Here is a 26943-nt window from a genome sequence, read left to right on the forward strand (position 1 = left end):
CTCATAACTGGATTTTTACCATGACGGTCTTGTGCAAGATTGGACGAGTGGAGGCGGCAACTTGCCCAATGTGTGGGACACAGGATGAGACTCTGTTCCCATTTACTGGTGTTATGTCCGCAGTTAAATGACTTTAAGTACTATGTTCGACAGTTGTGTGAAGCTTTTTTGCTGGGTGGGGACCGAAGAGCGAGAATGGGAATCCCGTGGGACTCAATTTTGAGATGGGGATTGCAGGAGAGTCTGCCCGAGTCTAGCGGAGCGGCAATTAATTTAATGTTCAGTTTGGCTAGATTCGTGATTGTGCAAAGAAGGAATGCTCTGTTTTTTAAGGGGAGGAGAATCAATCTAAAATAGTATTTTAAATATAAACTAAAAGACCATTATAAGGCTCTGTGGATGTTTTATTCAGAAAGGAATTTAAGGACAGTATTTTACAACCAATTTTTAAAGTACAATCGATTAATATATGTTACAGGTGATAAATTAAACTTCAGGTTTTGATGTTAAAATGTGGTGGCGGAATGGCTGTGCAGGGCGGTGGAATTGATTTGTATCATACAATGAAATGATCAAGATGTTGTAAATGTTCTTAATGTTCAATAAAGCATAAGAAAAAAAAAGAAAAAAATGTGGGCAGCACTCTCACCTCTGAGTCAGAAGGTCATGGGTTCAAGTCCCAGTCCAGAGACTTGAGCATAAAAATCTAGGCTGACACTCCAGTACTGAGAGAGTGCTGCGCTGTCAGCGGTGCCGTCTTTCGGATGAGATGTTAAACCGAGGCCCCCGTCTGCTCTTTCAGGTGGATGTAAAAGATCCCATGGCACTACATTGAAGAAGAACAGGGGAGTTCTCCCCGGTGTCCTGGGGCAATATTTATCCCTCAATCAACATCACTGAAATAGATTATCTGGTCATTGTCACATTGCTGTTTTTGGGAGCTTGCTGTGTGCCAATTGGCTGCCGCATTTCCTACATTACAACAGTGACTGCACTTCAGAAGTACTTCATTGGCTGTAAAGCACTCTGGGACATCCTGAGGTTGTGAAAGGCGCTATATAAATGCAAGTCTTTCTCAGCAAGAGGGCGAGTGTCAGTGGTTGGAGGGAGGAGCTCAGTGTTGTCACTGGGTGGACACAGACAGATTGAAGCTAAAAGACAGAATGCTGAAGTTTGGAATGATAACACCCAAAGTCAGGAGATGAGCCCTTTGCCTAGATATAGGAGCTGGTTGCTAAGAGACCCACAGACCTAATAACACTGCAAACTGCTCAGGCAGCAGACTTGTTGCAACATGTGAGGTCCCGAGTGAGTTGGTGCACAGACAACAGAGGCTTGGGCATTCCTGAGAGACAAACTGGTTCTGTAACCGGGAGAATAGGTTGAGGGAGTCACCCTACATGGGAAAACTTGACTGAGGTGTTAACACAGAGGCAGCTTGGGAATGGGATGATCAATGAATCATAGAATCATAGAAATTTACAGCACAGAAGGAGGCCATTTGTAGGTTACGGCACTTCAAGTGAATATCCAAGTACTTTTTAAATGTGATGAGGGTCTCTGCCTCTACCACCCTTTCAGGCAGTGAGTTCCAGACCCCCACCACCCTCTGGGTGAAAGAATTTCTCCTCAAATCCCCGCTGAACTTCCGAACAATTACTTTAACTCTGTGCCCCCTGGTTATTGACCTCCCTGCTAAGGGATATAGGTCCTTCCTATCCACTCTATCTAGGCCCCTCATAATTGTGTACACCTCAATTAGGTCTCCCCTCAGCCTCCTCTGTTGCAAAGAAAACAACCCCAGCCTATCCAATCTTTCCTCATAGCTAAAATTCCCCAGACCAAGCAACACCCTCGTAAATCTCCTCTGCAACCCCTCTAGTGCAATTACATTCTTCCTGTAATGTGACCAGAACTGCACGCAGTATTTTAGCTGCATCCTAACTAGTGTTTTATACAGGTCAAGCATAACCTCCCTGCTCTTATATTCTATGCCTCGGCTAATAAAGACAAGTATCCCGTGTGCCTTCTTAATCTCCTTATCTACCTGTCCTGCTACCTTCAGGGATATGTGGCCATGTACTCCAAGGTCCCTCTGATCTTCTCAGTGTCCTACCATTTATAGTGTATTCCCTTGCCTTGTTAGCTCTCCCCAAATGCATTACCTCACACTTCTCCGGATTGAATTCCATTTGCCACTGTTCTGCCCACCTGACCAGTCCATTGATATCTTCCTGCAGTCTGCAGCTTTCTTCTTCATTATCAACCACACGGCCAACTTTTGCATCATCTGCAAACTTCTTAATCATACTTCCTACATTCAAGTCCAAATCATTGATTTACACCACAAAAAGCAAAGGACCCAGTACTGAGCCCTGTGGAACCCCACTGGAAACAGCCTTCCAGTCACAAAAACACCCTTTGACCATTACCCTTTGTTTCTTGCCTCTGAGCCAATTTTGGATCCATCTTGTCACTTTGCATTGGGTCCCATGGGCTTTTACTTTTATGACCAGTCTGTCATGTGGGACCTTATCAAAAGCCTTGCTAAAATCCATATGGACAACATCAAATGCACTACCCTCATCGACCTCCTCAAAAAATGCAATCAAGTTAGTCAGACATGACCTTCCCTTAACAAATCCATGCTGTCTGTCCCTGATTAATCTAAATGGAGATTTATCTGTCCCTCAAAATTTTTCCCAATAATTTTCCCACCACCGAGGTTAGGCTGACTGGCCTGTAATTACTCAGTCTATCCCTTTCTCCCTTTTTAATCAATGGTACCATGTTAGCAGTCCTGCAGTTCTCCGGCACCACACCTGTAGCCAGAGAGGATTGGAAAATGATGGTCAGAGCCTCTGCTATTTCCTCTCTTACTTCTCTTAACAGTCTAGGATATATTTTATCCGGGCCTGGGGATTGAACCACCTTAGACTGGGTAATATTTAATGAGAAATGATTAATTAGCAATCTTGTTGTGCGTGGCCCCTTGGGGAGGAGCGATCATAATATGATAGAATTCTTCATTAAGATGGAGAGTGAAGTAGTTGATTCAGAGACTTGGGTACTGAATTTAAATAAAGGAAACTATGATGGTATGAGGTGCGAGTTGGCTAGGATGGATTGGGGAATATTACTTAAAGGGCTAATGGGAAAGGCAAACATTTAAAGATCGCGTGGATGAACTAGAGAAATTGTTCATCCCTGTTTGGCATAAAAATAAAACAAAAAAGGTGACTCAACATTGGCTAACAAGGGAAATTAGGGATAGCATAAGATCCAAGGAGAGGACATATAAATTGGCCAGAAAAAGCAGCAAACCTGAGGTTTGGGAGCAGTTTAGGATTCAGCAAAGGAGGACAAAGGGATTAATTAAGAGGGGAAAAATAGAGTATGAGGGTAAGCTTTCAGGGAACATAAAAACTGACTGTAAAAGCTTCTATAGATATGTGAAGAGAAAAAGATTGGTAAAGTCAAGCATAGCTCCCTTGCAGTCAGAATCAGGGGAATTTATAATGGGGAACAAAGACATGGCAGACCAATTAAATACATACTTTGGTTCTGTCTTCACAAAGGAGGACACAAATAAACTCCCAGAGATGTCAGGGAACATAGGGTCTAATGAGAGGGAGGAACTGAATGAAATCAGTATTTGTAGGGAAATGGTGTTAGGGAAATTGACGGGATTGAAGGCCGATAAATCCCCAGGGCCTGATAATCTACATCCTAGGGTACTTAAGGTAGTGGCCCTAGAAATAGTAGATGCATTGCTGGTCATCTTCCAAAATTCTATAGACTCTGGAATAGTTCCCATGGATTGGAGAGTAGCTAATGTAACCCCACTAGTTAAAAAAGGTGGTAGAGAAAAAATGGGGAATTATAGACCGGTAAGCCTGACATCGGTAGTGGGGAAAATGCTAGAGTCCATTATCAAAGATGTAATAGCAGAGCACTTGGAAAACAGTGACAGGATCGGACAAAGTCAATATGGATTTGCAAAAGGTAAATCATGCTTGAATAATCTACTGGAATTTTTTGAGGATGCAACTGGTAGAATAGATAAGGGAGAACCAGTGGATGAGGTGCATTTGGACTTTCAGAAGGCTTTCGATAAGGTCACGCATAAGAGACTAGCATGCAAAGTTAAAGCACATGGGATTGGGGGTAAGGTATTGACTTGGATAGAAAACTGGTTGGCAGACAGGAAGCAAAGAGTTGGAGTAAACAGGTCTTTTTCTGAGTGGAAGGCAGTGGCTAGTGGGGTACCGCAGGAATCGGTGCTAGCACCCCAGTTATTTACAATATATATTCATGATCTAGACAAGGGAACTAGATATAATATCTCCAAATTTGCAGACGACACAAAGCTGGGTGGGTGTATGTGCTGTGAGGAGGATGCTGAGAAACTCCAGGATGATTTGGACAGGTTGGGTGATTGGGCAGAAGCATGGCAGATGCAGTATAATGTGGATAAATGTGAGGTTATCCACTTTGGTGGCAAAAAACAGGAAGGCAGATTATTATCTAAATGGCAATAGATTGGGAGAAGGGGAAGTGCAACGAGACCTGGGTGTCCTTGTGCACCAGTCGCTGAAGGTAAGCATGCAGGTGCAGCAGGCGGTTAAGAAGGCAAATGGTATGTTGGCCTTCGTAGCGAGAGGGTTTGAATACAGGAACAAGGATGTCTTGCTGCAGTTGTACAGGGCCTTGGTGAGACCACACCTTGAGTATTGTGTGCAGTTTTGGTCGCCTTTTCTGAGGAAGGATGTTCTTGCCATGGAGGGAGTGCAGCGAAGATTCACCAGACTGATACCTGGGATGGCAGGAATGATGTATGAGGAGAGATTGGGTCAATTGGGCGTGTACTCATTGGAGTTTAGAAGAATGAGAGGGGATCTCATTGAAACTTATAACATTCTGACAGGACTGGAGAGACTAGATGCAGGAAGGATGTTCCCGATGGTCGGGGAGTCCAGAACCAGGGGTCACAGTCTAAGGATAAGGGGTAGACCATTTAGGACAGAAATGAGGAGGAATTTCTTCACCCAGAGAGTGGTGAACCAGTGGAATTCTCTACCACAGGAGGCAGTAGAGGCTAATTCATTAAATATATTCAAGAAGGAGTTGGATATATTTCTTAAGGCTAAAGGGATCAAGGGGTTAGGGGAGAAAGCAGGGACCGGGTACTGAATTTGGATGATCAGCCATGATCGCATTGAATGCTGGAGTAGGCTCGAGGGGCCAAATGGCCTACTCCTGCTCCTATCTTCTATGTTTCTATGTTTCTCTCCACATAACTGAAGTCCCCAATAAGAATATACAAATTAGGAGCAGGAGTTGGCCATACGGCCCCTCGAGCCTGCTCTGCCATTCAATAAGATCATGGATGATCTTCAAGCTCAACTCCACTTTCCCACCCAATCCCTATATTCCTTGATTCCCCTAGAGTCCAAAAATCTATCTATTTTAGCCTTGAATATAGTCAACGACTCAGCATCCACAGCCATTTGGGGTAGAGAATTCCAAAGATTCAGAACCCTGAGTGAAGAAATTTCTCCTCATCCTTAAATGGCCGACGCCTTATCCTGAGACTATGCCCCCTAGTTCTAGACTCTCCAGTCTGGGGAAACAACCTCTCAGCATCTACCCTGTCAATCCCCCTCAGAATCTTACATGTTTCAATGAGATCACCTCTCATTCTTCTAAATGCCAGAGAGTATCGGCACAATCTACTCAATCTCTCATCCCAGGGATCAATCTAGTGAACCTTTGTTGCACCGCCTCTAAGGCAAGTATGTCCTTCCTCAGATAAGACCAAAACTGTGCACAGTACTCCAGGTGTGGTCTCACCAAGGCCCTGTACAATTGTAGTAAGACATCCTTACTCTTGTACTCCATCCCCCTTGCAGTAAAAGCCAACATGCCATTTGCCTTCCTAATTGTCTGCTGTACCTGCATGCTAACATTCTGTGTTTCCTGTACGAGGACACCAAAATCTCTCTGAACACCAACATTTAATAGTTCCTCAATATTTAAAAAAATTCTGTTTTCCTATCAAAGTGAATAACCTCACAATTCTCCACATTATACTCCATCTGCCGTCTTATTGTCCCCTCACCTAACCTGTCTACATCCCTTTGCAGGCTGCTTGTGTCCTCCTCTCAGCTGACTTTCCCACCTAGCTTTGTATTGTCAGCAAACCTAAATACATTGCGCTTGGTCCCTTCATCTAATCATTGATATAGATTGTAAATAGCTGAGGCCCAAGCATCCTTGCGGCACCCCACGAGTTACAGCCTGCCAATCAGAAATTGACCTGTTTATTCCTACTCTCTGTTTTCTGTCAGTCAACCAATCCTCTCTCCAAACTAATACATTACCCTCAATCCCACGAGCCCTTATCTTGCTTAGCAACCTTTTATGTGGCACATTATCGAATGCCTTTTGCAAATCCAAATATACTACATCCACTGGTTCGCCTTTATCTACCCTGCCAGTTACATCCTTAAAAAACCTAATACATTTGTTAAACACGATTTCCCTTTCATAAAACCATGTTCACTCTGCCTAAGTGCCCTGTTACCACTTCCTCAGTAATGGATTCCAGCATTTTCCCCACGACTGATGTCAGGCTAACTGGACTGTAGTTCCGTTTTTGCTCTCCCTCCTTTCTTGAATAGAATGCTTGGGCCGATGGGCCCTCCCCAGAGGAGGATTAATGCTCATGCCTATGGGGCCCTCCCCTATGGATGGATGAATGCTGCTGATGGCCCACAGCGCCTTATGGGTACCCAGTTTTGAGCTGCTAGGTCTGTTCAAAATTCTATCGCACTTAGCACAATGGATCATTTGCACAGTGTGGTAAACCACTTTTATCGTTCACTATCGTTACACTATGGTTATCACTGTTTATATCATTACACTATGGTTATCACTGTTTACACTGTTGTATCACTACACAAGGTCACCTCTTGTCACGCTGTTATACCTGGGCTGACCACAGCTGACTCCGCCCATGGCTCCGCCTGCTTGCCCAGGTATAAAGGTGGTCGACTGGCTGGTATTCCTCCTTGTTGGACCCGATCACCCACGAGGGTGGGCTCTGTTATTTAGCCAATAAAAACCTATAGTTACTATCTTAACTCGTCGCTTTTCATTGGATGAATTGATAGGTATATCAATTTTATTGGCTAAATAACAGAGCCCACCCTCGTGGGTGATCGGGTGAAGACACTTGGTGTAATCTGTAAATTCCAACAACATGCCTCTAGTTTCTGACTCCAAATGATAGTGAACACCAGTGGTCCCAGCACGGATCCGTATGGGACACCAGTTCTCACTTTCTGCTAGTCCGAGAAACTCCCCTTAACTTCCACCCTCTGATTTCTGTTTTGGAACCATCTTTCTACCCATTCTGCTACCTGGACCTTGACTCCACACGGCCTGACCTTGGTCAGCCTGCAGATTGTACTTACTGTGGACACAGTACATCAATGGTGGAGGGGGTGGATATTGAGTTCTGTGCCAAGGCGCTGATGAAGTGAACTTCTCTGTCTTTGTGTTTTAGGCAACGCTGTTGGCGTTTTTCACCTCCTTCCACCTTTATAAGAATTGTTGCCGAATTATTAAACCCTTTTACAGCCTCACGAGTGGGACACACAAACAACGAGGCCTCATAAGTTTCCCTCAGAATTACAGACGGGCGGAAGGTGGGAAGTGGTGTTCCATGGGGATTGGTGCTGGGACCACTGTTGTTCACCATTTACATGAATGATTTGGACTTGGGAATCAGAAGCACAATTTCAAAATTTGCTGATGACACTAAATTGGAGGGTGTAGTTAATACTGAGGAAGACTGCAATAGCATCCTTGTAGAATTATTCAGTTGTGTTCAGTAAATAGCAGCATCTTTTAATTTGCCTTGAATGATCACATCATTATATAGTTATGTGAAAAACAGAAATCATTAAAAGCTCCCAATTTCAGAATTGTCAGATTCAAACTCAACTTCTTCCAAGTACGATCTAACATTCAAAAATTGTAATGGATGTAGGCGAGATATTAGGACTGTTGTCTAACACAATCCAAACACAGTGACACACAGACAGATGGGCAGGTGTAGCTTCACAGCGGATCCTTTCAAGCATCACTAAAAAGTGGCAGACTGGCAATCCATTGTTCACTAATGGAGTTGTGATCTTTATAAATTAAGAAAGGAAATGCATGGAAATGTGTCAAAGAGTTGATTAACAGAGTGGGGCATCATCTCCCTTTGATTTCTATTTCTGACACCAGGCAACAGAAAAAGGTCATTACAACACGACATAAACAGACTCTTCAGGTGTCAGAGATCAGACTTCAGAACAACATGTCTGCCAGCTCTGGCCACAAACCCCAGTACAGTCAACATTTCAGCAGCTGCAGCCCTGATTAAATAACTAGTAGTTTAACATGTCTAGCAGAGATTTTGTAGCAAAATAGAAGAAATGTATTTGTGACACACACACAATTAATAATTAAGTCACAATGTGATTGTGAGGATCGATTATCGCATCTTGATACCTTCTGTGTCCACCAGTCGAGGAAGGTATCAAGTGAACCGGTGGACACCGCCTGTTCCCTCTCCAGGGCCACCCAGGCAGGGACAAGACCATGGGAGAGAGGCAGGCAACCAGAGTGACCCCCCCCCATGGACCCCGCCCATCCTGGGCCTACAAATTGCTGTTTTCACCAGGCCCAAGAGCAGGTCCAGGAGAAGATCCTCCGACTTACCCACGCCCCTCCGCACCAGGCGGACAAAGATTAGGAGTGTGGGGCTAAAGTGTAACCAAGAGTTGAGGAGCAGCCCCTTCAGGGAACTATACAGGGGCTGCAACCTCTCACACTGAATATATACACGGCCCGTGGACTCCTCTAGGCCACAGAAAACACATCTGACCTTGGAGTCCGGAAAGGAGCTTAAACTGTTGTACACGACAGCTCCCTGCAACAGTCTCCACCCCAGATCCCCAATGGTGCTGGGAAGGACTCCTGCATAGAGAGCCCTCCATTGGGGACCCTCGCCTCCGTCAGACAGCAAGATGACCCGCCAGTCTGATTGAGATTCGGCAATAAACAAAATGAATCAATAAATGACACAGAAACCCGAGTCCCCGGGTCCTCAGCCCTGGTGTGAAGTACGCTGGCCGCCAATTTTCCATTACTAACTCGCACCTCAGGCCCCGCCCAGTCTGGTTTAATTACTAAATGTTTTCTAACTCAGGTTTCAGGCCTGTCATTCTGAGGGAAACAAGGCCTCATTTATTGGTGAGTCCCACCCGAGCGGCCGTTAATGGCTTTAATAAACTGGTAGCAAGGTTTTATTTAAAGGTGGAATGAGGTGAAAAACGCAACTAGCAATGCCTCAAAACTCACGGACAGAGAAATCCACTTCATCAGAGCCCCTGCCACACGACACAATATCCACCCCCTCCACCACTGGTGCACTGTGTCTGCAGTATGTACGGTCTACAAGAAGACCACGGTCAGGCCGTGTGGAGTCAAGGGCCAGGCAACAGAATGAATGGAAAGATCGCTACAAACATCCCTTAACTCCAACCCTCGGATTTCTGTTTTGCAGCCAGCTTTCCATCCATTCTGCTGCCTGGCCTTTCCCTCCACACGGCCTGACCTTGGTCATCTTGTCAATCTTACATACTGTTATGAATAGCAAGCTGGTCACAAAACAGAAAACAGAGTAGGGGTTAAGAGTAGCTACTCAGACTGGCAAAAGGTGGGAAGTGGTGTTCCACAGGGATCGGCGCTGGGATCACTATTGTTCACCATTTACATAAACGATTTGGACTCGTGAATCAGAAGAACAATTTCAAAGTTTGTCGATAACACCAAATTGGGAGGTAGAGTTAATACTGAGGAAGACAAAATGCAAAAAGACATTAATACATTTCAGAATGGGCATGTAATTGGCAAATGAATTTCACTGTAGGTCAGTGTGAGGTGGTGTGTTAATGAATTCCACTGTAGATCAGTGTGAGGTGGTGTGTTAATGAATGTCACTATAGATCAGTGTGAGGTGGTGTGTTAATGAATTTCACTTGATCAGTGTGAGGTGGTGTGTTAATGAATTTCACTATAGATCAGTGTGAGGCGGTGTGTTAATGAATTTCACTATAGATCAGTGTGAGGCGGTGGGTTAATGAATTTCACTGTAGATCCGTGTGAGGGGGTGTGTTTTGGTGGGAAGAATGAGGACGCCACTCACTACTTGGACAAGGGGGAGAAATTGGGTTGCTTTGTGCCTCCCGCGATATTCAGCGGGAGGTTAGCGGCAAAGGTAGTCGGTAGCTCCCCGCGGCACTGCACCACCGGCAATGACGTCATCACGACGCGCAGCACCCCGGCTGCAACCTTGGGTTGCAACCCCTGACCTATCGCCAGACGATATGACCGACAGTGTCAGGGGTCATTTCTGCAGCCACGGCGATGCCACTTAAAGGGCAGGTGTCGGGCGACAACTTTTTATTTTGGCCGACTGCCAGCACCTGCCCCCTTCCCCTTCTTCGGGGTGTCGGCCGCGATCGCACAGCCCGGCGCTCCTCTTGATCTGACACCCCACTCCCCGGTGGTCCAGCAGGGCCCCGGTGTGCGCAGTGCTAGGCTCCTCCCCTTTAATCAGGGAGGGAGGTCTGCTATGACACGGTGCTTTGTGCCGACGGGCGTGGCGCTGTTACATGAAGTGCCATGAAATTCACTGGTAGCGCCTCAAGACGGAGGGGAGTGCTTCCAGTAGCACCCTGCCTCCTGCTTGGGGCGCTACCACTGAATTTAATACACAGGGGCGCTAACTTTTTTGGGGTGCTAAAATTAGCCCCGGTCACGTTAGCGACCCAAAGGGGGCACCACCAAATTTCCCCCCAAGAGTCTAAATGGGCTGGAGGAGCAGAGAGATCCAGGGACACAGATACACAAATCACTAAAAGTAGCGACACACGTTAATAAGGCCATTAAAAAAAAGCACTGGGGTACATTCCTAAAGGAGCCTTCTGTTCCATGCCTAGGAGCTCTGAACCATGGCAGAGAGCGGCTGGGACACGTTTCTCACACACCTCGAGATTAACCTGCACGGCAACTTTGCTGTCAGTGAAGAGAGACAAGAAAGACCAAAGTGCCATTTGCCCCTCTCAGTGTGGCCCTGAAGGACTGTGTCCAGGCTAGAGTTCTGTTCCCATTGTGCGATCCTCCCCCAGATTGTTCTTTCTGAGCTCCAGCCAGTTGATGCTAAACACTCAGGTGGGAAAGACAAAAATCTACAACAATGTGTTTAAAACAAAGTTGATTTATTGGACATATATCCAGAATATTAAACTCCAGCCCAGTTCCCGGAGTTATTAACATCAGCAGAAACAATCCCCACCTGTCAGAATGAACATGGTTCAGTCCTGGATGTGATTAACAGCAGCAACAACAGAATCCAACCCCCGCAGTCACTTGTGAACTCGCTGGTGTGTCAGGAGGTGGGATGAGCGAGTGAATCCCTTCCTACACACGGAGCAGGTGAATGGCCTCTCCCCGGTGTGAACGCGCTGATGTGTCAGCAGGTTGGATGAGCGAGTGAATCCCTTCCCACACTCAGAGCAGGTGAACGCCCTCTCCCCAGTGTGAGTGTGCTGGTGTATAGTGAGCTCAGATGATCGCCTGAACCCAGTCCCGCAGTGCGAGCACCTGAACGGTCTCTCGTCAGTGTGAACACGTTGATGGCGCATCAGTTCCCTGGAACTTTTAAAGCACTTCCCACAGTCCGAGCAGTTAAAAGGTCTCTCATCAGTGTGAACTCACTGGTGTCTCAGCAGGTGGGATAACTCAATGAATCCCTTCCCACATTCAGAGCAGGTGAACGGCCTCTCCCCAGTGTGAACATGCTGGTGTATCAGCAGGTTGGATGACCGAGTGAATCCCTTCCCACACTCAGAGCAGGTGAATGGCCTCTCCCCAGTGTGAGTGCGCTGGTGTGTCAGGAGGTGGGATGACTGAGTGAATCCCTTCCCACACTCAGGGAAGGTGAACAGCCTCTCCCCGGTGTGAATGCACTTGTGTCTCGATAGGCCAGAGGGTCGGCTGAAGCCTTGTCCACACACAGAACACGTGTACGGTTTCTCCCCGCTGTGAACGGTGCTTTTTGCTTCCATGTTCAGAGGCCGATGATATTCAGATCCGATGAGTCGAGTGACTGTCAGATCTTGAAGTGATGTTTGGTTTGAGTTTCCTCTCTGCAAATCCTCCCCTTCCAGTGCCCTGTAAAATTAATATAAAACAGGGAGCGTGAGAGACAACCCACAAGAAAACAAAGGCAGGTTGTGAAATTGAGCTCAATGAATCTGGTCAATTGTGGGGCCGGCACTAGAAAAAAGTGACCATGAAAGCTGCTGGATTGTCATAAAAACCCAACTGGTTCACTAATGTCCTTCAGGGAAGGGAATCCACCACCTGGTCTGGGCCTACACAAGACTCTGGCCTCTATGGGAGGAGAGAGAGAGAGAGAGAGAGAGAGAGCGCGAGAGAGAGAGGTGGGTGTGGGAGGGGGAAGGGGCGAAGGAAAGGAACTTTATACATCTGCAACTCGACCAGAACTTTGATAGAACCTCCAAAACCCGAAACCTCCACCACCTAGAAGGACAAGGGCAGCTGTTGTATGGGAGCACCATCACCTCCAAGTTCCCCTCCAAGTCACACACCATCCTGACTCAGATATATTCATCGTTGCTGGGTCATAATCCTGGAACTCCTTACCGAACAACATTGTGGGAATACCTTCACCACACGGACTGCAGTAGCTCAAGAAGGTGACTCACCACCCCCTTCTCAATGGGAAACTGGGGATTGGCAATACAGGAAATTTTCGTTTAAACGGAGGTTAAATATCCGGAATGCTCTATCCACCAGCAAAATTCAGGAGTCGGTTCAGATAACTTTTTTTACTTTTAGCTGCTTTTTTTCTCCATTTGTGGCTCTGCAAGCGTCTAGCTAAAGCTGTTGCTTAGCTACAGAGACGCTTGCAAGCTGCGCCTACTGATTTGAAGCTGTTGCTAAGCAACAGGGTTTGTTGCTTCAGACGGAGCTCAGAAGCTCCATATCTTTTAACTATAGCGCGCGTTTCTCCGGCAGTGTTGATCGACCGGCACCAGCTCGGTCCCGTCAGTGCCGGATACCAGAAAGTTTCCTGTATTTGTTGCTCTTGCTAGCTACGCCCACATCCCAAGAATGAATTAAAACAAATCTGTAGATGTAAACTGGGTTAAAAGCCTGTACAGAAATACTTGTTCCTAAAACAATACTCTTCTACATTGTACGGACAGTGTCTGTGTAACAACCTAATCTCCCCTAGAATCCACCTCCCTTGACAGTCTCACATTGGAAATTGTTGGGTCCTCTTGGGCTCAGAAGTACTGGGGGTTAAACCCAACAGCTTCTCCTCCATCTCCACTCCAGCTCAAACTGAAACATAGAAACATACGTAGAAGATAGGAGCAGGAGTAGGCTATTCGGCCCCTCATGGCTGATCATCCAAATTCAGTACCCGGTCCTTGCTTTCTCCCCATACCCCTTGATCCCTTTAGCTTTAAGAAATATATCCAACTCCTTCTTGAATATATTTAATGTATTGGCCTCTACTGCCTTCTGTGGTAGAGAATTCCACAGGTTCACCACTCTCTGGGTGAAGAAATTCCTCCTCATTTCTGTCCTAAATGGCTTACCCCGTAACCTTAGACTGTGACCCCTGGTTCTGGACTCCCCGACCATCGGGAACATCCTTCCTGCATCTAGTCTGTCCAGTCCTGTCAGAATTTTATAAGTTTCAATGAGATCCCCTCTCATTCTTCTAAACTCCAGCGAGTACAAGCCCAATCGTCCCAATCTCTCCTCATATGTCATTCCTGCCATCCCAGGTATCAGCCTGGTGAATCTTCGTTGAACTCCTTCCACGGCAAGAACATCCTTCCTCAGATAAGGTGACCAAAACTGCACACAGTACTCAAGATGTGGTCTCACCAAGGCCCTGTACAACTGCAGCAAGACATCCTTGTTGCTGTACTCATACCATTTGCCTTCTTAACCGCCTGCTACACCTGCATGCTTACCTTCAGCGACTGGTGCACAAGGACACCCAGGTCTCATTGCACTTCCCCTTCTCCCAATCTATTGCCATTCAAATAATAATCTGCCTTCCTGTTTTTGCCACCAAAGTGGATAACCTCACATTTATCCACGTTATATTGCATCTGCCATGCTTCTGCCCAATCACCCAAACTGTTCAAATCATCCTGTACTTTCTCGGCATCCTCCTCACAGCACACACGCCCACCCAGCTTTGTGTCGTCTGCAAATTTGGAGATATTACATCTAGTTCCCTTGTCTAGATCATTCATATATATTGTGAATAGCTGGGGTCCAAGGACCAATCCCTGCGGTGCCCCACTAGTCACTGCCTGCCACTCGGAAAAAGACCCGTTTATTCCAACTCTTTGCTTTCTGTCTGCCAACCAGTTCTCTATCCAAGCCAATACCTTGCCCCCAATCCCAGGTGCCTTAACTTTACACACTAATCTCTTATGCGGGACCTTATCGAAAGCCTTCTGAAAGTCCAAATACACAACATCCACTGGTTCTCCCTTATCTATTTTACTAGTTACATCCTCAACAATGAAGCAAGAAAAAGACCTGCACAGGCGGCCAGGGACCTACCTTCCATCAGCCTGCAATAAAACTCTTCCCCACAGCCGCTGACTAATGGCGGCCGCAGCACCCACAATTCCCCGCGCCCCAGAAACCGCTCTATGCAACGCGCCGATTTCCCCGCTGAGAGTGTGCATGCTCCCCGGGGCCGCGGGCCATTCTGAGAGCATAGCTCCTGTCCTTTGTCCCGAGTCGGACTCAGTGGTACCAGCTGAAGAAACCGGGAAGCGGCGGCTCGGATGGGAGAGGCGCTGCACCCTGGGTTTCCTGGTGCCGGGGCCCTGGCCGCACATCCGCTGGGCCCAGCCGCTCTGGTTCTGATTGAGTTTTTGATGAGGTAACAGAGAGGGTTGGTGAGGGCAATATGGTTAATGTAGTGTACATGGATTTCCAAAAGGCGTTCGACAAGTGCCACATTATAGTGAAGGGTTAAAATTAATCCTCTCAGAATTCAGACAGCCGAGGTAACCACTAATTAAGTAGGTGCCAGCAGAATTAAAATCAGAACAAAGGAGTGGGTTCATGTGAGAATGAACGAGAGCTAAAAGAAACCAGGTGGCGATAAGAAATTTCACAATAAAAATTGACTTACATAAAAAGGCAAAACTAAAGAAAGGACAGACTGAAAAGTGCTATGTGAAAAAGAAAGATAAGACAGTACAGATTGAAAAAGTGCTACTCTCGCTAGTCTTGCACAAAAGACAGTGTGAGAAGCTTCAAAAAACCAAGATAAGAAGCAGTTGTGGGACAAGACAGAATGTGTGTTCTGAGTAAGGGATAAGGAATATGCTGCTTTAGCTAAAAATTGTAGACACAGCAGAATATAGGGGTCATGGGAATTTGACCTGTGACCAAAGGCATAGTAAGATGTAACTAACCTTTACTAATACTGAAAAGAATAAATAAGCCATATGTGATCAGGTGATTATTGTAATACAATGTGATTGGATGAAAATGGAATAAAAAGCTGTACCAACCAAGAGAGAACGAGAAGGGTGTCACTAGACCGTGGGGTCTATGATCTTCTCCCAGAATGTTCTGTTAATAAACTGTGTACTATCACTTTTACTTTAAGACAGACTCGAGTGAATTTATTTTTCACCAACAAATTGACGCGGCGAGCAGGGTGCTATGGAACTGAAAGACTGCCCATACCAGTGAACCCGGACGAGAAGTCAAATTTTGACCGTCCAGAAATTGAGTCATCTGGGAAGGCAGAGGGACAGTGCCGTAGCATCATGAATCAAGTGAAAGTCTGTAAGAGGTGAGAGAACACAGTTGTGTGAGTGTGGATCGCATGAACTAAGGGAACACTGTGTAGCGATAGAGGTCACAAAGGAATGAGTGATTGACTGATCGACAAGGACAAGGAGGGTGCCTGTCTCATCGACCCTAGCCTGAGCCGGAATTAAGAGGGCGATTGGGCCCCACGTGATGGCCAGGATCAAGTAGGCTGAGAGACTCCAAAGTACCCTGGGATCGTGAAGTCAATGAATATATGTGTGCTTAATTGTGATTAATTAACCGCTTAAAAAGTCTTTTACGACCACTGGGGGTATTACTAGAGGTAAGACGGAGGGGAGAAATCCCAGGTCACGGACGTACCATGAATAAAGACAGGATCACGGCAAACCCACACAGAGAAATGCAGCAGAGTAGGTAAGACTGATGTAGGACTGGATATGGCGTCGGGGAAAGAGATGGAATGGGGACCCCCTGGGTCTCTTACCGGGCTCTATGCAGAAGACCGGAAGGGTTTGATAGATAAGATGAAAAAGGATGGATGGGATCCGTCTAAGGTACCAGTGTACCAACGAGAATGGTGGGAGACACAAAAGGGAAGTAAGACAAAGAAAGCGGGAGTTTTATTGGTACACCAATTAGTAACGGTCATTCAAAAGACCGAGGAAATTAAAACGAAAATCTACAGGAGCAGGTGACAAAATTAGAGAAAAAAAATTGGCAAAACTAAAGGATAAACAAGGAGAAAGAAGATGGGGACACCGATGGAAAAAGAGGGGAAAAAAAGTGAAACTTAAAGTTTTACTGACATGGAAGTTATTAACATTTGTGCTGAGACAAATAAAACACAAGATTTGCTGAGTAAAAGGAACCTTAAAAAATGCTGGAATTTTAGTTTGTGTGAAAGCATGTGTTAAAGTGTGAAAGTTTTCCTGACTATGAATGTTTAAGAAGTTACAGTATTTCTTTTGTCTGAAAGTCTGTCTTTAAAAGAAAGATTCTGTTATGTTTGTTTTAGCTCCAACCACTTCTCTGTGTTAAAAGCGTTTAAAAACTTTTGTCTAGTCTTGGATTTTGGAAGTTTTAAGAATGTGCGAATAAGATTGTGCTCCAAGAATTGGAAAAAAAACCTTTGAACTAATTTAAGTTAAGCTGGTGTGTAAAAACTGAGAAGAGCAACAAAAAGTTTGTTTAACAAAAGATTAAGGGCTAGAAATTCGGTCTCGCCCCGTTTGGGGCGCTAGTCCTGGCAAAGCGCAAAGTTTAGCGCCAGGCGCAACTTGTCGCCGTATTGGGTCGCTGCGCCCCTGATGGTGATTGCGGCGCTAAATCAGGCGCTGCACGCTACTCTTAAGGCGCTAATTTGGAGGCGCAACCCAATTTTGCTGCGGTGGGGCGCAGCGCAGGTGCTGTCAATAATCACTGACCCCGAGACACACTGGCGCCGGACAGCTCTGAAAGGGGCGGGTCAATTGGAATCACAAGACACAACACTTCCTGGCACGCCTTAAATTCGGTGGAGGCTAAACAGAGGCACTCCAGGCTCTGCAAAGATGCAAAGGGTCAGGCAGAGGGCTGTACGCTTTGATGAGGGGGCCCTGGAGGCTTTGGTTGGTGCTGTGGAGTGCCGGCGTGAAACGCTATATCCCCAGGATGGCAGGAGGGCGCCACATGCCGAACACAGGCGGGCCTGGAGGGACGTGGCCACCAGAGTGGGCTCCAGGAGCGTGGTCCCTCGCACTGCGGTCCAGTGCCGGAAGAAGTTCAACGACCTCACTCGGGTCATCAGGGTGAGTGCCTTTTCCACGATCTTGTTCATCCCTCCATGTGCACCTGACTTTCTGGCTAGAGGGTGGGCGAGCCGCCAAAGGCCATCTGCCAGCCAGCACCCCTGGCCCTTTCAGGAAAGACACATGCACATGCTGCTCAGTGCATGATGTAAGGGCTATTCAACCATGGGGGGCAGCTGATATGTGCTCAGTGCAGGATGTTTCAGCAATTTCCATCCTTTCTGTTGCAGGGGAAGCTGGCACATAACCAACGCCAGCAAATGGCCACCGGAGGAGGACGTGCCCAGGTCCAGGCCCTCACCGAGCTGGAGGAGAGGGTCCAACATATCATGGGGACCCAGCTGACTGGTCCTGCCGCCTCTGGAGCTGCCGACCCCATAGTGGCCTATGATGGTAAGGCTATCGCCTTTTGGATCTCTCTCCTCCCAACTGTTCCCCCCAGCAGCATGATCTCTGACTGTGGATCCACTGCAGTATATTGCAGCACTCATTCCTCCCTCGCTGCCACCCTGTCCTCGCGTTAATGCCGCTCCTGCAACTCCATGCCTCCCTCACTGCCACCCTGTCCTCACGTTAATGCCACTCCTGCACCTCCATGCCTCCCTCGCTGCCACCCTGTCCTCACGTTAATGCCACTCCTGTACCTCCCTGCTTTCAGCTGCTGACTCGTCCGGGGAGGAGTCGGGCCCTGAAGCTGCCACTATGGGTGACTCTGGAGGCGGCAACCAGGATGAAGCCGAAACACCAGATGAAGCCGCAGGTGAGCCAGCGCAGCGGCGGACTGGGGGCACACCATCCTGGGAGGGGAGCGGGGGGGAAAACCATGGACGAGGAGCCAGTAGCGGGCCCCAGCGGCTTGCAGCAATGCAGGGGGAGAAGGGAAGATCGGGGGCCGTTTCCCCAGAGGGCGAGTCAGGCCACCAGTGCTGCTGCAGAGAGCGCAGAGGATGTGCATGCCCTCAGGGAAATGAGCGCTCAGGCTGGCCGGAGGCACACTGCGCTCACGGCTGCAGAGGCAGAAACATGGCAAATGCACTATTATGTGGATAAATGTGAGGTTATCCACTTTGGTGGCAAAAACAGGAAGGCAGATTATTATTTGAATGGCAATAGATTGGGAGAAGGGGAAGTGCAAAGAGACCTGGGTGTTCTTGTGCACCAGTCGCTGAAGGTAAGCATGCAGGTGCAGCAGGTGGTTAAGAAGGCAAATGGTATGTTGGCCTTCGTAGCGAGAGGGTTCGAGTACAAGAACAAGGATGTCTTGCTGCAGTTGTACAAGGCCTTGGTGAGACCGCACCTTGAGTATTGTGCGCAGTTTTGGTCACCTTACCTGAGGAAGGACGTTCTTGCCATGGAGGGAGTGCAGTGAAGATTCACCAGGCTGATACCTGGGATGGCAGGAATGACGTACGAGGAGAGATTGTGTCATTTGGGCTTATACTCACTGGAGTTTAGAAGATTGAGAGGGGATCTCATCGAAACCTATAAAATTCTGTCAGGTCTGGACAGACTAGATGCAGAAAGGATGCTTCTGATGGCCGGGGAGTCCAGAACCAGGGGTCATAGTCTAAGGATAAGGGGTAAGCCATTTAGGACTGAAATGAGGAGGAATTTCTTCACCCAGAGAGTGGTGAACCTGTGGAATTCTCTGCCACAGAGTGCGGTGGAGGCTAGTTCATTAAATATATTCAAGAAAGTGTTGGATATATTTCTGGAGGCTAAAGGGATCAAGGGATATGGGGAGAAGGCAGGGACAGGGTACTGAATTTGGATGATCAGCCATGATCTCATTGAATGGCAGAGCAGGCTCGAAGGGCTGAATGGCCTACTCCTGCTCCTATCTTCTATGTTTCTATGTTGCCTCAAGCCACCGAGACACTGGCGACCACTGTTCAAGACATTGGCGCAGCACAGGCCCGGAGTGCGCAGGACTTCGGGTCAGCTTTGGAAAGGTCTGTCCGGGGCTTCAGCGCAGCGATGGAAAGGTCTGTGCAGGGCTTCAATGGGGCAATGGCAAGAAGTGTCCAGGGCTTCACCGAAGCTATGGAGAGGAGTCTCCCTGGCTTCCGCGGGACAATGGAAATGACTGTCCAGGGCTTCACTGAAGCAATGCAAAGGACTGTCCAGGGCTTCACTGAAGCACTGGCACCTACCACGTAAGGGCTAAGTGCTGCCACGCAGTCACTCACTGGTCTCCTGCAGAGGCACATGGAGGCTACGCGACCAGTGACTGCTGCCACCCTCGATGGCTCAGACATGATTACCCGGGGACCTCACAGCACTGCAGCAGGCCAGCAATCTGTGCTTGCTCCAGATGCTGAGGTACTGCCCCGTGGGAGTGCCAGTGTGTTGGTAGAGCAGGGAGGTGCTGTCCTCTCTCAGGATGACAGCATTCCTGCTCCCACCACTGGCACTTCACCACTGCAGCTGCCAGCACCTGCAGGACAGATTGGCTCCACCCATGCACAGGTGGAGCAGTCAGCAGCCGGGCCCTCTAGGCCCAGAGGTCGTCCAGGCCGCACCTCAGGGGCATCTGTGCTCTGGGACAGTCAACAGGCCTCCCCCAGCCTTGCTGCAGCCACTGGGGCCCCCTTAAGGAGGAGCTCCAGGGTGGGAAGGGGACAGACGTCCAAAAGACCACGCTCCCCATCAGGGGGGGAAGAACTGAAGGGTGCCCCTGAAGCGTCTGGCCAGTTGGAACCAAGCCCATGGGAATGTCTCTGTCTACTGTCATGTTTTATTTCATCTGTCTCACGGGAGGGAGAGACGAATGTGTCCATCTGTGACTTTTGATTTCTGTTCATTTTGTTTAGTAATGTTGGAAGGGAGCACGTTTTTGTAAATAAACACTTTTTTATTCCTTAAGAATGGCCATGCCTGCTATTTGTATGCATCTTGCCCTTCACAGGCTTGGGGGTATGAGGTCGGTTCCATTCCTGTTCTTGGATTGGCTGCAAGCATTCCGTCAGAGTGGCCTAGAATCAATTTGTGATCAGCCTCAGACGCATGGCCCTTCCAGTTAGAACCTCCCTCCCATCCTCCTCCTCCTCCTGCTCCTCCTCCGCTGGGGCGGCAATGTCTGGTGGCATTGGCTGGGTACGCAGGATAGCAAGGTTATGGAGCATGCAGCAAACAACCACGAAGTGCGAGACTTGCTCAGGTGAATACTGCAGTGCTCCACCGGAATGGTCCAGACAGCGGAACCGTTGCTTCAGCATGCCGATTGTCTGTTCGACAATGTTCCGTGTGGCCTGATGGCTCGCATTGTAGCACTCTTCAGCAGGGGTTCTGGGCATCCAGAGCGGGGTCATCAGCCACGGGCACAGAGGATAGCCCTTGTCCCCGAGAATAATAATAATAATAATTCAACTTTATTGTCATTGCACAAGTACATGAACAACGAAATGTGATCTTGCAAGCTCTCATGACTGGGAGAAGCAAAGCCGCTGCGTCGGTGCGCGCCGCCATTCCATTTCCACCATTCCTCCTGTCCGACAATCTTCAGCCCAACGCCCGGGCCTGCTCACCAGCCGCTCCTCCTTCCGTGACCTTCTCACCAACCGCCCCTCCTCGGGGCTCCTTCCGTGACCTTCCGCACCTGGTCTTCCCTGATGGTCACCCCTCCAGGTACTAACCAGGCCTGGCTCTGCTTAGCTTCCAAGCCTTGCCAGTGACCCTGTCCCTAGTCCAGCCTTCTGGTTGAGGCGGGGCCTCGAAAAGGTCTGCAACAGTAGTCTGGCGCAGGATGAAGGCATCGTGGCTGCTGCCTGGGAACTGCGCATTCACTGCGAGGATCAGCTGTCGGTGGTCACAGACCAGCTGGACATTGAGGGAATGGAACCCCTTGCAGTTGTGGAACTCCTCCGGATTGAATACAGGCGCCCGCAAAGCCACATGCGTGCAGTCAATGGCACCCTGCACCATGGAGAAGTCCGCGATTGCTGCAAAGCCCTCTGTGTGCTCCCGCTGCTTGTCCGGGGTCATTGGGAAGGAGATGTACTGCCGCCTCCTTCTAAACAGGGCATCAGTCACTTGACGGGTGCAGCAATGCACCGCAAACTGGGAGATGCTGGCTATGTCGCCAGATGCAGCCTGAAAAGAGCCGCTCCCGTAGAAGTTCAGGGCAACAGTCATCTGCACAGCCACCGACAGAGATGTCCTGCACCTTAACTGAGGCTGCAGATCTGTCCGAAGCAGGTGGCACAGCTCAGTCACCACCTCCTTTCTGAAGCGCAGCCTTCGGACACACTGCTCCTCCGACATGTTCATGTAGGAAAACTGCTGGCGGAAAACCCTGGCAGTGTAAGGTCTGGTGTGGTGACATCTGTAGGCCCTCCTCCGTCTGGGCACGGCCGGCCCCCTCTCCCTGCGTCTCAGTGCCCTTTGCAGAAAATGCAGCAGCAGGACGTCTGCGTCCAATGCAGCCCCCATAATAAGTGCGCGCAGGTAGTTTTGCCGTTCTAAATGCTCACCAGCAGTAAGGCAATGGTCCGAATGGCGAAGTTCCTCTGCCAGCGTGGACCCAGTGGTCAAAAGGCTCTCTGTGCAGCTCAGCAACTCCTTGTAGCGCTCGAGGAAGTTGTGCTGCAGAAATGGCTGCCGCTTTTAAACCACACCAGTCCCCTTTAAATAACGCCCCTGCAGCACGAGTGCGACTTGGTAAGGTTCCAGGTAAGCTGTCACTAATAGCGCCAGGCGCTACGCAGGGGTGGGCCACTGAATTTGCGGACGGGGGCACCCAAAAGGCGTTGCACACTCAAATGACGTCATTATCTGCCTGCGCCCATGAGCGGGCGCTAAGAGTTAGCACTGGCGCTAAAACCATGCTCAATATGGGGCGAGGCACTAGGCTCCCTGCGCCCGCCTGGAAATTGGCTAGCGCCCCATTTTTTGGCCTCTTTAGGCGTTATTTGGAGGCGCTAGCAACCCAATTTCTAGCCCTACGTTTCAGTCTAAGATTTAACCTTGGAGTCGCGGTTGCTATGGTGAAATCTTCTAAAGCAGTTTGATTTGATAAGAAAATATGACGTAATTTACTGTTTTCTGCAAGAATGTGCTATTTTGTTTTGTTTGTCTGTTCATAGTTTTACAAAAGATAAGCTTCTGCCTTAAAGTTACAGTTGCCGATGTGCTTTTGTTATATGGAAGTTACCTTGTAAACTAATTGCAGCACTTCTGTCTCTAATGTTAAAAACACTGTGTAAGCTACCTAGCCTGAGAATCACTTGTTTCTGAAATTGGAAATGGAAGATAAATTGATAGAGATTAAATTGAACATTGATAAAACCTGTCAGTTCAACTGTACTGCTATTTGGATTTCGGGATCATTTTGAAATGACAAAATGGACTCAGGCACTATATATTTGGTTACTTTTGGGAAAATAAAAGATCCTCTAAAAATAATGATAATAAAATGTGTTAATAACTTGAATCAAGTGAGAACGTTTGATCTATGTTTTCTATCTTAAATATTGTACTGGACCGTAAAGTTTTTCCAGGACTCATGAATGAGATATGAATGGTAATTAAAGGAAAGTGATTGAGAGTGTAAGATTGAAACAGGAGAATTACACGACTGAATGGGAATTTTCAAAATTTTCTAGTGAAAGTCAGGAAAATGTAGTTAAGAATAGTAAATTGATAGCTTTCTCTTGGAGACATTTGTGTCCCTGCCTTTAATGAACTTTTAAGAAAACTGAATTTGATAGTCTGGCCACTACCCAAGACATCGGGACCATGCAGAGGAAGATGAGCAAAGATCTCCAGGCGACTACAATCTTTCGATAAGATACCTGAAAGCCCGAGAAATGCTTGTATCGGATGGCACGTGTGGCACGATATTGAGATACTGATATGAGTGTGCAAATGTGATTCAATACGTATGAGGTAATTACCATCCAGGAATGTATGGTGAGTTTGCACTGAAGAATGGGTCTCAGACATGCTCAGTTACTTGACAACAGCAAGACATGAAATGGTTAATGTGGCTCAGGAGAGCGAGACAACTTTTAAAGCATACTCCATCGAGAAACTATCTAATTAATGAAACAATCAGAATAGAGTTAAACACAAGGGTACCTGGTAGAGGGATTAAAGTTGAAGTGGAGAGTTGCATGGGATCTGGATTGGTACAATCGAGGGCTAAGGAGAAATCATGATTAGTAAGAATTATCCACAAGATGGATACGAGCAAAAGAGAGATCTGGAGAATCTTTTAAATCCATGATTTGTTGATTAGATGTTAAACTGTAATGTATTTGATATGATTGTAAGACTGAATTTAACTATGACTGTAATAATTGTGTTTTGTAGGTAACAGAGTGTGGGAAAAACCAGTACGAATCCAGTATGAGGTGATGTTAGTGGTGCCTCCTGTGTCACTACTACTGCAATTACCATGCTTTACGGGTCTAACAGGACCTGTCCCATCAACCAACACGTTTTTAAGTATGAGCTACACAATTATGTGGCACAATTCGGATACTCGGATATGACATTCCCCTGTTGTTTGTGGGTTTCAGTGAGCTCATGATGCGACTGAACTCCTCCCTAAAGCATTTTTATGTTTTGGAGCAAGACAACTCGAGAATAGATATTGAAATTGACAGCAGAGGGGACAACTCACATTGATGGGATATTGGGCTTAATACATCAGCACACCCTTAGGTTTGTATTATTTCACATGCTCTGGTAGTTATCCAACTTGTAATGATAGTGTATTTGATATATGTAACGTGTGTAGTAAGACTTTGATACATAAGCCAATTGGGTACTCATGCCCATGACTGACAAGTACTAACAAATTAATTGAGCACACCAAAAGAGAAGATCCGAAGCAATGTAGAGGAGACCCCAGGAGGGGTAACATCAGGAAAGATAGAAGAAACAGAGGATATCCCAGGCGGGGCAGAATTGTAACACCGGAACAGTGAATTGAATTTGAGTAAGGGGTCAGAGGTTGCTCCTTCTCCTCAAAGGAATGGACTGTAAGGAAGGGAGAAATCTTCAAGACTCCCTACTAACTAACGCCCAAGTTGAGAGAGCAATAAGAGCTGGCTAGATTAGTCAAGAGCCGATTGTGAGAAGTCAATAAAGGTATTTCCTTCTAAAAAAAAAAAGGGAATTGTAAGAAATAGCTATTAGATTCAAAGATGGGTTTTAATTCTTAAACCAGGGACTGACAACAGGCAAGCGGAAAAAGATAGCATAAATGCCAGCAAGGTCGAATATCAAGTATCAAAAGACAAATAGAAATGATAAGGACTTCTAATTGTCATTATAGTTGTAGTATTATTTTGTGTTATAATGACGGTTCTGTAGGGCAGCTGTGTCCCGAATAGTGCCGGTTGCTACAGTTGATATAATCAATATTGAGCCTGAAACCGAACAGTTAATGCGGGATAATGAACTGATAGTAACATACATGTAAAGTTCATTAGTCATTTGCACAGACTACCACGCCTAGCACAACAAGATAGACAGAGGGGAAAGATGAGCTTCGGTACTAAGTTTAAGCCATCAGTATAGCAGTAATCCCGGGGATGGTAAAAGTGGAAGAGAAGTTGGTATCCCTAGCCAAAGTTTAAATTTGGTGCGGGACCAACAGGAGGGATTGAAAGGGTTAAAAGCAAATCCTTTCAATGTTTAAAATGCAGGGCAAACAAATTAAAGAGAGAGGGGTCATGTGCGAGATCACGAAGAGCTGAGGAGAAGCCAGGTGACGATAAAATGTCTGCCCAGCTCAAGGACTTCATACAATGGAGCCTTGCAAGAATAAGATAAGGCATAGCCACCAAGCTACATACAGCTAATGCTGAACTGTGAGAATGATTTAATAAAATCAGCTAAACTTAAAGTAGTAACATAAAGAAACAAAATGGCTTGCGTAGATTATTAAAGAAACCTCAGCCTAGCAAATATGGTCTGGCAGCCTGTAGAACCAGACGTCATAATCCAGGTGGCAGAGATAAGAAATAGAACAGAAAGAATGGGCTCAGTTATAAACGAGTTGTTGATACTGTAACCTATGACCTGCAGCCCAGTATTGCAGACCAAGAAGGATCACGAGGGCCTAGCTGCCAGAATCATTGCAGGGGAGGATTAATTAGCTATTGTATTGAAGGGGTTAAATTGAACCCTCTCAGAATTCGGACAGCCGAGGTGACCACTAATTAAGTGATGCCAGCAAAATTAAACTCAGAACAAAGGAGTGGGGTCATGTGAAAGTGAATAAGATAAGAAATATCACAATAAAAATTGACTTACGTAAAAAGGCAAAACTAAACAAAGAACAATGTGAGAAGCTTCGAAAAACCAAGATAAGACACAGTTGTGGGACCAGACAGAAAATGTGCGTTTTGCGTAAGTGATAAGGAATATGCTGCTTTAGCTAAAAATTGTAGACACAGCAGAATATAGGGGTCATGGGAATTTGACCTGTAACCAAAGGCATAGTAAGATGTAACTAACCTTTATTAATACTGAAAAGAATCCATATGTGATCAGGTGATTATTGTAATACAATGTGATCAGGTGATTATTGTAATACAATGTGATTGGATGAAAATAGAATAAAAAGCTGTACCAACCAAGAGAGAACGAGAAGGTGCTCACACAGACCGCGGGGTCTGAGACTCTTCTCCAAGAGCTCTGATAATAAACTGCATCTTTTTACTTTTACACGGTTTAGATGTGAATTTATTTTCACCACAACAGTAGGAAAAACAGAAAGGCAGAGTATTATTTAAATGGTGATAGATTGGGAAATGTTGATGTACAAAGGGACTTGGGTGTCCTTGTACACCAGTCACTAAAAGCAAAAATGCAGGTGCAGCAAGCAGTTAGGATGGCAAATGGTTTGTTGGCCTTCATTGCAAGAGGATTTGAGTACAGGAGCAAGGATGTCTTACTACAGTTGTACAGGGCCTTGGTGAGACCACACCTGGAGAACTGTGTGCAGTTTTGGTCTCCTTACCTAAGAAAGGATATACTTGCCATAGAGGGAGTGCAGCGAAGGTTCCCCAGACTGATTCCTGGGATGGCAGGACTGTCGTATGAGGAGAGATTGGATCGACTAGGCCTGTATTTGTGAGGGTGCCAGTCAGTTCCTTTTGTAACCTCTAGATGGCACCTTCACTTGTTTGTTCCTTTGTTAATTGTTCCTTAGCTTCCTGTGTTA

The 26943-nt window shown here is 46.9% G+C and overlaps 1 pseudogene; it reads right to left on the reverse strand.

Annotated features, from left to right (window-relative positions):
- Nucleotides 1-11425: 11425 nt before the first annotated feature.
- The window catches only part of LOC147093167 (uncharacterized), a 64361-nt pseudogene continuing 48843 nt past the window's right edge, over nt 11426-26943 (reverse strand).

Source organism: Somniosus microcephalus, unplaced genomic scaffold, assembly GCF_052327205.1.
Source record: "Somniosus microcephalus isolate GS21.2 unplaced genomic scaffold, FLI_Smic_1.0 unresolved_chr1, whole genome shotgun sequence".
NCBI classification, from domain to species: Eukaryota; Metazoa; Chordata; class Chondrichthyes; order Squaliformes; family Somniosidae; genus Somniosus; species Somniosus microcephalus.